We start from the raw sequence: 13,955 nt of genomic DNA, 5'->3' as shown, positions 1-13,955 counted from the left end.
GAGGGTAGTGGTAGGTCTTTCACACAATATGATCTGAATTGTCTAAAGAAAAGGGGAAAAACACAGTCTTTTCAATAATATTCATCACAACTATATAATTCAGGGTAAGGAACTAGATATATTATATGTGATCAAGAAGAGAAGAATGGCAATTTGGAAAAGTTCTAAGCAGGAGACAAAGAGTACTGAGTAACAACTTAGGTAGCTAAGCAAGGTATCAACACTTGGTTGAGTAAGCAGCATTCAGGAGGAACAGCAAGGGCTTCCTTTCCACAGTTTATAGCAAAAGCTGCACTGGGATATCCTTATCATTGTGATGGCCTCGTTACTTGGCAACTGGAAAAAGATGGCAAAAAATAGGAAAAAATCACAAAAGAATTTCCAAGAATGTTGTGATGCATAAAATTTTAAGAGAAGATGAGACGTGTCAGAAGTATTAAGAATGCCACACGTACCCCAGAGCCAAAGCCTGATGAAGTTCCATTGAAAGTAGAATACTATGTCATTTACAATGTCTATTGGCATAATAAGATTCCAGACTTGATATGGGGGTTGAAGTCAAGTTGTGTGATGACCTATCTCTCACACATTCCTGTGGATCAGGAGAACACAGGGAAAACTACTTCTACGGCCAGGAAACAGCTGTTTGCAACCTCCTCCAGAAAAGCAAGAGCAGCACTTCTACCAAGAGGAAACCAAAACAACCAAAGGGTCAGTTCTCTAAGTCCTCACTCACAGAGACATTCAGAGAAGTGTTACAGCAAGGGCAAAAATGCATCACTGCTTCAGGAAAAGGAAGGTCTTCTCTTAAAAACCTGCTTTTCCCTAAGTAACCAAAGCCAATCCACAGCATTTGCTGAAGAGGTCAAAGTACCCCTGACATATCCTCATCTGCTGTTTGCAATTTCTTTCATGTACCAACAGGACATGTAGCAATGGAAAGGATCTCATTGTACCTTATTGCCTTGCAATATCAGTACTAAATGGAAGTGCTATCATCACTTCCATCTGGGTTCTCCTCCAAACCAGAAGAACCAGGCTGTTTGTTCACACATGACTGCCAAAGACATCTGCTCATAACCTGATCCTACAGCTTACCTGTGTTTCTGAAACAAACCTGAATTTAAAAGGTGAATCTTACTGTTGAATGCCTGACGTGAGCATGCACAAACTTACATGAAGACAACCTAGGCCACAGCTATCTTTATTTTCAGTGTTTGCCCATCACACAATCACAACTGTAAACCACATCTTTTCTAATTTCTGTGCAGTGAGTACAGCTTGCAGCCTACTTGATGGTAACAGAAAACCTAAAATGACAGAGCCACTTAGTACCAGCTATATGGGAAGAGGAATATATTTAATTAGAAGGACATTCATACTTAAGTAAAAACTAGCAACTCCATTGGGAATTTGGTTCAGGACTCCTTCTTGTATAGTTGCATCTAAAATTGCAAGATGCTGAAAAGCTGAGCAAGCTACCGAAGGAAAAGTAGAGGTGACCCTTTTCTCTTGAAGGAGAAGGCAGTAGAAAAAGAAAGCTTACAGAAGGAAAGCATAAATTTACCCTAAAATGTCTCCAGTAGACTGGCTTTGAAAGGTATCAATTACAACTAAAAAGTGGACTGGCTTTTTATTGCTGTTTTGGAAGAATATCAGCTTTGAAGAAATGCATGTGCATGAGCATATTGCCTTAATGCAGAAGGCAAGTATAAATGACTATTCCAAAAATTATTGCATGGAAGTCTACCAGAATATTAAATCATCTATCATTTTATACCATTTAGACATATATTTATTAGAAGACAAGACTGGACAAAGTAGACATCAAACTACTTTTAAAAGAGAAAACCCCAAGGAAAATATCATGTTCTAGAAGTTGGAGATGGAATGAATTGCATTTTAGATTCCTATTGATATTGTTTCTGTGCTTTGACCCACTGAAATCAGAGGCTCTTGGGACTAGACACTGAACAACACCTCTGAGAAACTTTTAATTAAATGTAGAACACCAAAAAAATTTGCCCAAAAGGCAGTGGCAAAACCAGGTGTAGAGGTCAGACCATGCTTCAGTTCTCTCTGCTTTGCAACCAGCCATGCTGTCAATATCAGTAGTAACTGGCTCTTTAGGAAGAATCAGATTTCATACCAGGGAGAAAGCACTGGGAAGTACTTTTCTTGAAAAAGGTAGGGAAAAGAATCCAGTCTGCCAACAAGGCAGCAAGGAGACACATTATTTTAGCAAGGAGACACATTGCCCTGTTGTGAATAGGAGGCTAATGTACAAATGACAGGACACCTACAAACTACAGCTCTTCTTTCCAAGAAACATGAAACGTGGCTTAATTTCCTCTCTCATAATGAGCATTAAAAGCCTTAAGCTTGCACTCGTACTTAAGCAGAGCTGGGCTCTTAATTTTAGCAAATCCAAATGTTCCCTCTCATTGATATCCCTGATGCCATAGGAGTATGAATTATTGATATTGCTTGACTTTAATATTTTATGCTGCTGTGAAAATGGATAGCAGAGCCAAATCACAGCCTACAACTAAATTATGAAGGTCATCTAAAAGAATGCCGAGCAACCAAAGTCTGCTTCCCCAGATCAAAAGAAGGTCTGCAAATTTTCTGTTGAGTTATTCTTTCCTCTGTTATTTATTAGTCATATACAGCTGAGCAAGGTTTGAAATAAAATACTGGAATCTGAAATGCATTCCAGGAAAAAGGCTTGCTGTCATCAGCACATGCTATTGGCTTCAGTATTTTGTAATGAACTGTAATTTTTAGTGACAAGCATTTACTTATGTCACAGATTTCAAACCAGCTTCTTGCAAAACAGACGAAAGCAACCTCCAAGCAGCACAGCTAATTTCAGGTTTACTAGACAAAACCACAAAACATAGCTGAAAGTAATGACCAAATGGCCATTTAGTACTAAAACTACTGATTTCTCAGAGATCCTTACAATTAAGGATCACATTCAATAGCTTACAACACCATTTATGATATCTGAGAAAAAATAGCATCTGTAGCACAGCTGGAGCAGCTGTGTTGGAAAATCAATCATTGCCTGGCAACTGAGCAACTGATTTTCCATCAATCAGTACACAAGGCATTCTGTTAGGTTTATAAAACACATAAATTTATTGTAGGATCTGCAAATGCAATAAGTGGGTTAGAAATGTGAGAGCAATAGATAAAAGACAGGTTTAAAGGGGCTATCAGGCTCAATATGAAAAGAGCTGTGTTTATGCATGCTGCAAATGCAATATTATGGTAATAAACAGATGAACTGCTCAGTGTGATTAGCTTTGACAACAGATAGAATGAAGAGTAATGCAGAAACTAGGACTTTTTCCACTGTACCAAACATTTTGTGCTACATAACTCTAATTTTTCTTTTTTGATAAAACGGCCATTCATGGAAACAGTTACTCCCAATTGTGCCAAGAACTCATAAATCCCTGCAAATTCCTGCAGCTTAGGCCTTTTTTCTAGAATTTTATTGGTTTAGCTGAACCCATCAGTAATACTGCAAATCTTATCATTCTGTTGAGATTATCTCAATTCTATAATAATGTCTCCAAGCTCATTTTTAAGAGACAATAAAGATTGTAACCATTCTTCTAACTCTGACATAAAAGAAGAAGTGAGCGTGGGGGAGTTATACCAGAAATTGTACAAGTTAGTGCTAAAGCTATGACATTTTAATACTCATAAAATGTAAGCCTAGTGCCTGATGTCAAGCCTCAGCAAGGGACCGAGATGCATTTGTGTGTAAAGTGATAGCTGTAGCTCATCACGTTACTCAACAGACCCACAACAGTCAACAGCCCAGGCTGGCAACCCTTGAGAAGTTGATATCCTCCCCCCTTGGACACTGCTGCCTCTGTTTAGACATGGCCATCTGGAAGGCAAAAGTCTCTTCATACAGCATTCCCATACTATGTTAGGAAACTCTATTTCTCCCAACTCTGTTTTATCCGGCATGCCTCTTATGATCCCAGTACCCCCAGCCTCTGCACCCATCAAACATCCCCTAACAGCACTGAACTGACCCAGAACTGTGGAATATAGCATGGCCTTATACATGTGGTACTAACAGGAAGAACCACCCAACATACATGAAGATTTGTGTATTTCCTTATGTGGGCTGGATCAAAGAAAAATGACAATGGTTTTAGAACACTGTAGGGAGGACAACCAATGCTTGGCATCCACAAAGAACAAAGTAGTTGGTTATCCATGCACTCAGGCAGTTGTAGCCAAAAAAAGGCAGGTGTGAGAAACACATCACAAAGTTACCACATGCCAAACTATGGCCAATCATTATTATTAGCTTAGTTCTTAATCAGTTTAATTGATATAGCCCTTCCCAAAGCCATTTTCCTCCATGTCTGGGAGATACACAAAGAATAGCACAGAGGTAGCTTTCTGTATAAGTAAGTGACTTAGGGATTTTGATACAGATCCTGGTAGATCTACTGGTCACCATGTTCTATAATGGGTACTGAAATACTGCAGAGGCAAGAGACTACAATGATATACAGGAAAAAAAAAAAAAGGTAAGTCTGGTAAAATGCAGCTTATTCTTTATATGATCCCCAGCTGTGAAATCCAACCCCATGGTGCCACCATATACAATCCTGTAAAAACACAAAGACTGAAAGTTTCTGATTTAGCCATACTGATCCAGGTAATATGTCAGCAGTAAAGGGAAGCGTCTCTCTTGCCTTTTTTTTTTTTTTCATATTCACAGGTGCTGTCTTCTAAAACTTCTAAAAGTATATTTTGAAGAGACTACAGAAATGCAGAACTGAATAGTCCTTTGTGGAACAGTACCTAGAAAAATCTCAGACACTTGAAATAAAAACAATTTAATTGACAACTAAGAATTAAAAAAACTTCATAGTACTTTAACCCTCATGAGCACCTTCTCCCCATGCCCCAAATATTTTCAGGAACATTAACAATCTTTTTTTAAACTTTTTCTCTAAATTTGTTCTGCTTCTAGTAGCTGTTTTTCTACATATTTGGCTTTGCCCACCATCTATTATTTTGAAAAATGTGCAAACAGGACTCAAGAACTTTGAAGCTGAGAGTAAATTTTTGTAGTAAAAAAGAAATGTTAGGCTTAGAATGCCAAACAGGATTCAAACTTTCCACTAACTAAAGACTTCCAGTTAGCACCAGGTTTTCAGCCCAAAAGATAAAATTAAGTTGCAATATATTTGTGAATACTTATAAACTCTAGAAATCTTTGATATTAGTTCCTAGAGTAACAGACAAGAAAATGCAGAGGCACATTTTAATTACCTGTCAGGAACTAAATAAAAGATTTGTTTTATTGAATACTCCCTGTGTGTAATATAACTATGGAAACAAGTCTGAAATCCAATTGACTTTCTATTTACAGGCTCCTAAAGAGCTATTAAAACATAAAAGTGAACTACTTAAAACCTGTTTGAAGTTTTATTCTTCTTTAATGTATTTTTCACCTGTTTGATGATTGTTTATACTTTGCAGCATGATGAACTGTGACATTTTTTGCCATTTCATCATGTTGAAGACTTTTACTATATTTAAGTCAAAACATAGCAATTTTTGCCACAAAAATAAACCGTTGTAAGAAATCTGACCTTGGCAAAAATGTGTTCTAAGCCAACAGTGACAAAGCTCTTCACATTCAATTCCAAACTCTCATTTTGGCTCCATTGCAGATGCAGAGAACAGGGCACTTGCTGAGCTGAAGAGGTGATCATCTAAACAAAGTGGTCAGATTTAAAAAGTAGTAAGAAAGGCACTGCTCTTACTACTGGTGCAGATATGGCAAATGGAAGCCTGGAAAGACACATGACTTGCATGAGAGTTCCTCAGGAAGCATAAGGCAAAGGCAGGAATGGAAGTGTCTACTGACATCCTGGTAAATAAATAATCAGCCAAAATTTATGCTTCTATTAGTGATGTGCACCACCTGATAATCTAAAAGCAATATTCTCCCTGAATAAACATTGTGGAATCCCATGTTATGATATCCAAAAGTTGGAATTGTATTTTTACAGAAGATTAAATGTAAAATATTGTCTTCATAAAGAAGATATCTCAGGCCTCACCTTGGGCACACTTCTAAATTCCTGCACAGTTCTGGTCAACTGAAATAGATGGATGTCTCAGCTCTCTAGAGGATCAGAATATTATTTTTTTAATTGTAAATTGCCTCATTTATTCATTTTTTACCAATTCTTCTGGTTCAAAATCAGCTGAACTGACAACACAAACTTACAAGACAGCAAGCTACTATGCCTTAGTTATTATTCAAACACTATTGCCATCCACTACTATCTACAATCCCAATACTTGGGATAAGCTCATCAGGGAATATCTGGTCACAGGTATTCACCCATGGGGGGCAGAGGAAGCTAGTTTAAAGCTTTTGGTATTAGTTAGTCCCATGTCTTAGAAATACTCTGATATTTTACATACTAGTGAAATGTAATAACAAAGAAGTAGTGCTTCTATCATTACCCTGTTTGTTTATCCTAGCAGGTGATAAATGTCATTGAACTACACCATCCTTCTCTCAAGCATGGACTAGATACCTACACAGGGAGTACTTAGACAGCTGGAAACTTCAACTGATGCCCTAAAATACATGGCCCTGAACATGTCACTTCTCTGAGCAGGGAGACTTCCCTAGATATTCTCCAATGGTACCTTCCAACCTCGTTGATGGTGTGATCACACCTCTTCACCAAGATGTGTCCTGGGGTGACTTGATGATGCTTGTATCCCCAGTTGTCTTTGAAATATCTGCTTTGGAGTTACCACAGGCATGTCAGCCCTGTCCCAGCTCCCCACCTTGGCCTTCCACAGAACCTGAATTTTGTTCGGGATTTCCCATTCCTCTCCTCAAAGGGCTTCCTAAAATCCTTGGCATCTATCCCTTCTCTCATACAATGGAGATCTCCATAAAGCAGAGTTTGCCTCCTCAGGAGACAGAAGTCTTCTTAGTGATAGGTTTAGCCAATGGAATGAACTCCCATGGGAAAGAGAAACATATTTCCTGAAACTTAATTCTTAACATCTTCTGGCCCCCAAGTGCAAGACATCTCTTCTGCCCTGTGTTCTCCAACAGAAATAAAAAGCAACACGTACACGTGCAGAACCAAATCCAATCAGAAAAATTAATGTACCAAAAAATAACATCCTGTCTACTTTTCATTCCTTCTGACAGAGGATGAGTACAGACACATGGTAGATTCCAATCATCAGACTGAACTATTGGTAAACACCCAAACCAAGACAGCTGGAGCGCCTTCAGTGCATCAAGGGGTGCATTCTAAGGAATTACGTACTCTAGAACTTGCAGCCTGCCTGGCACTTATGGAAAGCCATCAATAAATAACAACAAGGATTGTTTGATCATTGGTACAACCTCTTCTCTCTCCTAGCCTGAGGAGCTGGGAACAATAAAGTCGATTGTACACCAGGTGGTCCTGAAGCTTTCCTCTAATTATAGTAATGTGTATACAAAATAGAACAACATAAAACATGCTTGGAAAAAATTGTTTTATACACGCTTACCTGCTTGTGTGGTTTAACATCACTTCCAATTCTTCAGTTTATTGCACAGAGAGGAGGAGGTGGGTCAAAGATATGTTTCTGACTGTGCAACCTCAGCTTTAACATTACTAGCCCCAGGTTTTACAGCCTGGAGTGAGATATGCAGGGTCATTTCTGTTAATTCTTTCTGTTTCAGTGGACCTTGCTCAGTATGTCCTAAAGCCCCTGATAACCACAAGTGTTTGGAATATCCTTTCTTATTACTGAAAACTACAGATATCTTAATACTGAAGTTCTAGAAGATTTTGCTATTCATATTCTGTACTCAATTTGCTTTCTGAGCTTTGCCTTGGGTGAGGAGAAAAATGGAGGCATTGGCAGTATAGTCACAAGACTTTGACAGTGGCATGTGTTCTCAGGAGGTCTTGATACCTCAACTTGTTCCTCCTCCTACGTGCCTAAATACAACATTACTCTGAGGTACGCTGCCCATTTGTATCTACACCCGAGGGCCTGGATTGAATGCAGACAGCATTTTCCAGTAAGTAGAGGGAATTTCAATGTTTTCTAGGATACTAACTCAATTTAACTATGTTTCTAAAGAGTGTCATGTGCATACAGACTGAGAGGGGTGGTTGGTTGGAAAAAGTCCACAGTTTTGGAAGCTTTGCATCGGTTGTCTAGAACAATTCAGGGTTGAGTATCATATTAATCCCAAGGAAATTACCTAAAGCAATTATTTAATTAGGCAGAGTTTTCTCTCTCCCTTTTCCTCCTTCTATCCCATCTCTACCACCATCCTAGCTGTCATCTCATTTGTAACCATCACCCAAGAGGCATCTATGATGAGCAGGTCCCTGGCCAAGACTCCCACTGGTTATATAGAAATGACAGATTTGAAACACACTACAAAATTCCTACATTCCTAAAACAGCCCAAAATACTCAGCCCTATGATGTGAAATATGCTTTCTGCTGTGAAGATGAAAAAGCCATTCAGCTCACAGAAATTGCTGAACAAATTGTTTGGAAATTTTACATGCATATGCTAATACACGCTCTGCTTAGGTGGAGGTGCTCCCTGTAGCACTGCTGATTATCAGATTATCTGGAAGACATTGCATTTTTAATTTAGCTCCATTTTTTATAAGCTGTGCTAATAAAATCTGCACCCCACGGAAACCCCCTGCTCATTAGCTATTACCCACCCTCAGGCAGCACAAGTCTGTTTACATTACAAATAAAAGATAAAATATGCTCATTGCCAGCTTCCCCCTTCCCGAGGGACACTTGTCATGAATCTATCCTGCAAAACTATCTCTCCACTACTCTCCCCTGACTTCCCCTTGCCCCAGGACACTTTGCCTTCATTTATCTCTTTCGGACTTAACAAACCACTACAACTACCTTAGATCAATTTCTCAAATCACAGTTTAATTATTTAGAAGGAAGTGAGCTTTTGCTCTCCATTAAAACAACAATCCCTACCCCCAAGGAACAACATTAAATCATTGTTTAATCCTTATTACTGCCTTAGGCCTCCCTTGGTACTGCAGTGTTGTTGAAACTTCATTTCAATATTTACCACTTAGATCACTTAAGGGCTGTCAGCTTTAATAAAATTTTATCAATTGGATACTTATATTATTCAGAGTTTCATAAAAATAACAAGACCTGCCTTGGTACTTCACTCATATATGGGCTAATTTCTTTGACTGCTAAGGGATTTAATTTTATTAGCATTTAAACATAATATGAGTGATTTTTTAAACTGATATATATTGCATGAAGTTAGTAAACAACACCATACTAAGTTACATGAATTTTAATATATGTACCACTAAGTTTACAACTGCAATACACACAAATAAACCAACAAGGCAGATATTACTGTGCAGCCTCCTAAAAACCCTGATCTTTAAAGAGATTTGGCTATTTCAAATCTTCTCTGCAGTGTATAGACCAGTGACAACTCTTTCTGGTACATATGCAATAGATATCCCACATTCTTGGTTTCCAGAGACTTTTGCTGTCAAAGAACATGTTAAGACTACCCGTATTCAATAAAACAAAGCAAAATTTGAGAGGAAATAGACCAGCTCAATCAGTAGGCTGGTAATAATACAGTATTACTCCATATTCCCTCTCAAACCAGAAGAGTGAACGACACCATATCTGAAAAAGGCATTTCCAGAGAGTTTTGCTATTTAGCTGTACTCATTCATGTCTGAACAGAAAATTTCTATGTACTCCTTGGTCAAGAGAGATTTCTGGAAACATCCAGATACAACCACAGCCCAAGCACTTCTAAAATTTCTCAGGTAAGTGCAGTTTGTCACTGCATAACTAATAATACCGTGATCTGTTTAAGCCTAGAAGCTACAGTCACCGGGGTCTCAGGTCTGCAATAGGCTCCTCTGATACCAAAAATCAGAGGAACCTATTGCAGGTTGTAAGGCAGATCTATTGTAAGACAGATCCTGCTTTGGACAGGTACAACTGTCAGATTAAGTGCTATGTTTTTCAGACGATTGACTTTGCAAAGTGTTCTAAGACACAACTTCTTTATCATATGGTAGAACTGTATTCTTTCTATTAGAAGAAAGGACAATGTTTTCCCCAAGTGGATGTGAATTTATACCTTAGAGGCAAGGATACTGCACTTTACAATAACAATGATTAATGCATTGCAAGTCTGAGAAATTTGCACAAAAGGGATAACAAATATGTCAAACGTGTCAATGGAAAGGGCAAAAAAGTTTACATGCTTTAAAAAAATACTGCTTTCTTTCAAAACAAGGATTATAGACCAATTAACATTCATAGGACTATCCATGTCTATCCATCTGCCTTTGCCTGAAAACAAGTTTCATTCCACACTCCACATTTCCTTTTAGACTTACATCTCCTTACCATCGTGACAATCACCCTCTTAGTCCTATTTTTAATAGGGTCTCTTCTAGCAGCAGACTTTTTTTTCCCTTTGGTTTTCAATGCTTGACCTTCATCAAATCTCTTTTGAAAATACCAAACTACTTGTTTCTTGCAGATAATTTTGGTTCTTCCATCAGTTTTAAACCTCTCTGACTACAGAGCTTAGGTACTTACAGAACAGGTAAAACCCTGAAAACAAAAAGAAAAGGTAGAGGATTTAGAAGATTCTGGTTCAATTTAAATAATTAATCATACACTGAGGGTGCTGAGTGTGAACACACCACTTATTTAGAAGTCTGGATGGTGTTAAGTCACTTTTGGATATAGGATTCTCAACATGCTTTCCTATATACTCAGAAATTGCATGAAACTGGACCACACTGAATAGGAGAAATCTCCTCTTCTGGAATAACAAAAAGTATTGCAATTGAGACTTGGTCACCCTGCCTTAACTTTGGAACACACACTGATGTTCCAAAGTCAACCGACTGCTCGCAAATCCTCTAACACTACTTAGCTCCTGTGAGCATGGCTGGATTTTCATATTAAAAGTGATGAGAAAAGTACATCAAAGATAGAAAACAAGGAACTGCTTGAATTACACTTCTTCAATATCAGTATTGTTTCCAAAAAAAGCTTTGTCAATTATAAGCGATCAATGCTCATACACACATATTCCCTACACTCAAGTGTGCAGACTTTCAGTATCTTGCCAAAAATGGTGATTGCAATTTTTAAAATTATAAGGAAACAGTACTTTGAAAACTTCACTAGTTTAGCATAGATATAGGGTGAGTTAGCAGCCATGGTCATTTACAAAAGGAGAGTCACACCTGTGCCATTCCTGCTGATGTTGGTGGAAATTCTGCCATCATCTTCAGCTGCATCTATAAATTGTTCAGGTTGCATCTATAAATTGTTTGGATGTTTATTACCACTTATTTTAATGGCAGTAGTAGGAAAAGGCTTGAGTTGTAGATCAGGACCCTCAACATACTCAAACAAATTCAACAAAAAGTCAGAGAGCTTCCAGTCTACAAATAAGCCATAACGAGGCAACTGAGGGCCACAACTGAGAATGGTGTTGTACGCAGTGGTCGTAGTAACCCGACTGCCTAGGGCTTGGTTATAATTAAAAGACACCAAGAACGGCTTAATTTTAAGTGAGGCCTAATAATTAACATTGAAGTTGAAAGAGTAATAAAGCAAGGAGCATGACAATTAAACATGCCTGAGAATGTAAATATATGGATACGAAGTGCAGAGTGAATGTTGCCAATTTTCAAGTCAATTTTCCTAGTGAAAGCTCTAGTGGGGCAGACAAAAAACAGAGCTTATAAAAGAACATGGTTGCAACCTTAGCCACAGAGTCTTGACCACAGCTCCATAATAAAATTACTAGTATATTAAGCATGTGAATGTGGGGTGATACAGAAGATGGGGCCCCCATAGCTGGCTGGCAAGCCAACTGTGATTTTAACTAAAAGCAGATGGTTTTCAAGAACGAATAGGTGCAACTTGCTCTTTTATGCAAGTCACGCTCAATTCACAACCATTTTCTTAGATGTACACCTTCAGCACAGGAGTTCATGTGGCCTAAATTGAATGTAATAATCCAGATGGGAGTATAGCAATTCTGCATCCTTTCAACTGGAGGGTCATGTTACGCAGCCCTCCCGTTTAAAAGCATATAAAAACCCAAGCTATTCAGTGTGCAGCTGAGAGTGCAAGGGCTTTAATCTTTACATTATCCATATGAACGCACTTTCTATTTTTGTTTATTGTGCCACACAAACCTAATTGCTGTTGCTTTAGAACCAGCAATCCCTAAAGGGCAACAAATAACCTCAGGCTTTAGTAATGCCAAGTTTCACTTTTTGGTCATCAGTTCTAACTTAACCCAGGTCAACCATAACCAAAAGCTGTCACCAGCTGGTGGTGTATGTAAAGCCCATGGCTGAATCCACCTGCAAGTATAAAATGAAGACAAAGGAATGCCCACAAAGAGGAACATGATCAGTTGGCTGAACTGCAGCATAAGCAGGGAAATTGAACTGCACCCGCATCTAAAGAGGATCCCTCTAGGCAGATGTGGGTTGAAGAGCTGCCCTCATTCATTGAAATATTATTTAGTTGGGAAAGCATTTCAGAAACCTCCAAACTCTGCCCCTTACTAAAGGGCAAAGCTGCACCAATATCACTAAGTGGTGACCTTAATTCATCAAGTACTACTTTCTTAAGAGGATCTGTGAATTTTAAAGCACTTTTAAATCATTTCATATGAAATCTACTTGATGAATTGATAGGTTTTAAGAGATGTCTTCAGAAGGATGAGTGGAAACCTGGATAATCTTTTTCTGTTTGCTAGCATCCCACTTTTCATTTTGTCCTCTTGAGCTAGATTGAATATGTCAAATTGTGTGAGCTGTTACCTTGTGGAGCTTCTTACTCACAGAATCCATCTTTTGTTGCATATGGAGGTGTTAATCCCCAGGTAATCAAAAGCTGAATTAGTTCATAATGAAAGTGAAAGGCTCCCTGGTTTATGTTGCTGCTGAGCCTTATAGGTTTTCTTGTTTTGTTTTATTTTATTCAAAGAACTATGGGGTGTTAACAACTTCTGCAATAAATCAAATAAAAGTAATATAAAACAAGGCCTACCAGTAGCTCCATCCTGGGTTTTGCTTGCACAAGGAAATGCAGCTTGGCATCATCACAGGCACATTGCTAAACACTGCAGTATACAAGAAACACAGGAACTTTTACCCTTGTGTCTCCTGAGCCTTGCCTTCTTGTCTACATATATTCAACCAAACAGGTATGTTAATTCAGTCGTTTTCCATGACAAAAAGCTGCATAGCTCTGGAGAGAGAGTTCAAGAAATCACTCAGGTAATGTAAAAGTAGTTTACCTGTGATATGACTCTTGTCTCACATGTCCTCCATGTCTGTGAATCAATTCAAATTTGTGACTGATTACAACAGGCCCAAAGGGATACTTTGAAATTTTTGTTCAAAGCAGATGATGACCTTATATGTTTGTAACTTTATGTTCATCAGCTCCACGCACAATTATTAAAAAGATCGAAGTTAACCAGTGCTGCTGTCCCTTACAGATTTATAATTTTTACTTGAAAATCATACCAAATCTATAATTTTAATAAAGTTTGCACATAACTTTTTTTCCCCAGCACTCATTCAAGGATGGAAATCTTGAAGCCATACAGATGCAAATTTGAGATTCACAGAAAGTGGCTGAACCCACCAAAGTTACCCAGGAAGGAGTTTGAGCCTAAGCCTCTTCAGCAGAATCTCTGCCTCACCACTTCCTCAACTTGGAAATACTTTCTCCTCCTTTTACAGTTAGCACTTCACCATCGACTCTGCAACCCATGTGTTCACTGAGTTCACCCATTGACTTCCAATGGATTAGTTCTGTTTCTTTTTCATTCCTCTGTAC

Source organism: Zosterops lateralis (genome assembly GCF_965231275.1).
Source record: "Zosterops lateralis genome assembly, chromosome: 3".
Classification (NCBI taxonomy): domain Eukaryota; kingdom Metazoa; phylum Chordata; class Aves; order Passeriformes; family Zosteropidae; genus Zosterops; species Zosterops lateralis.
Note: the sequence above shows the minus strand (reverse complement) of the source record.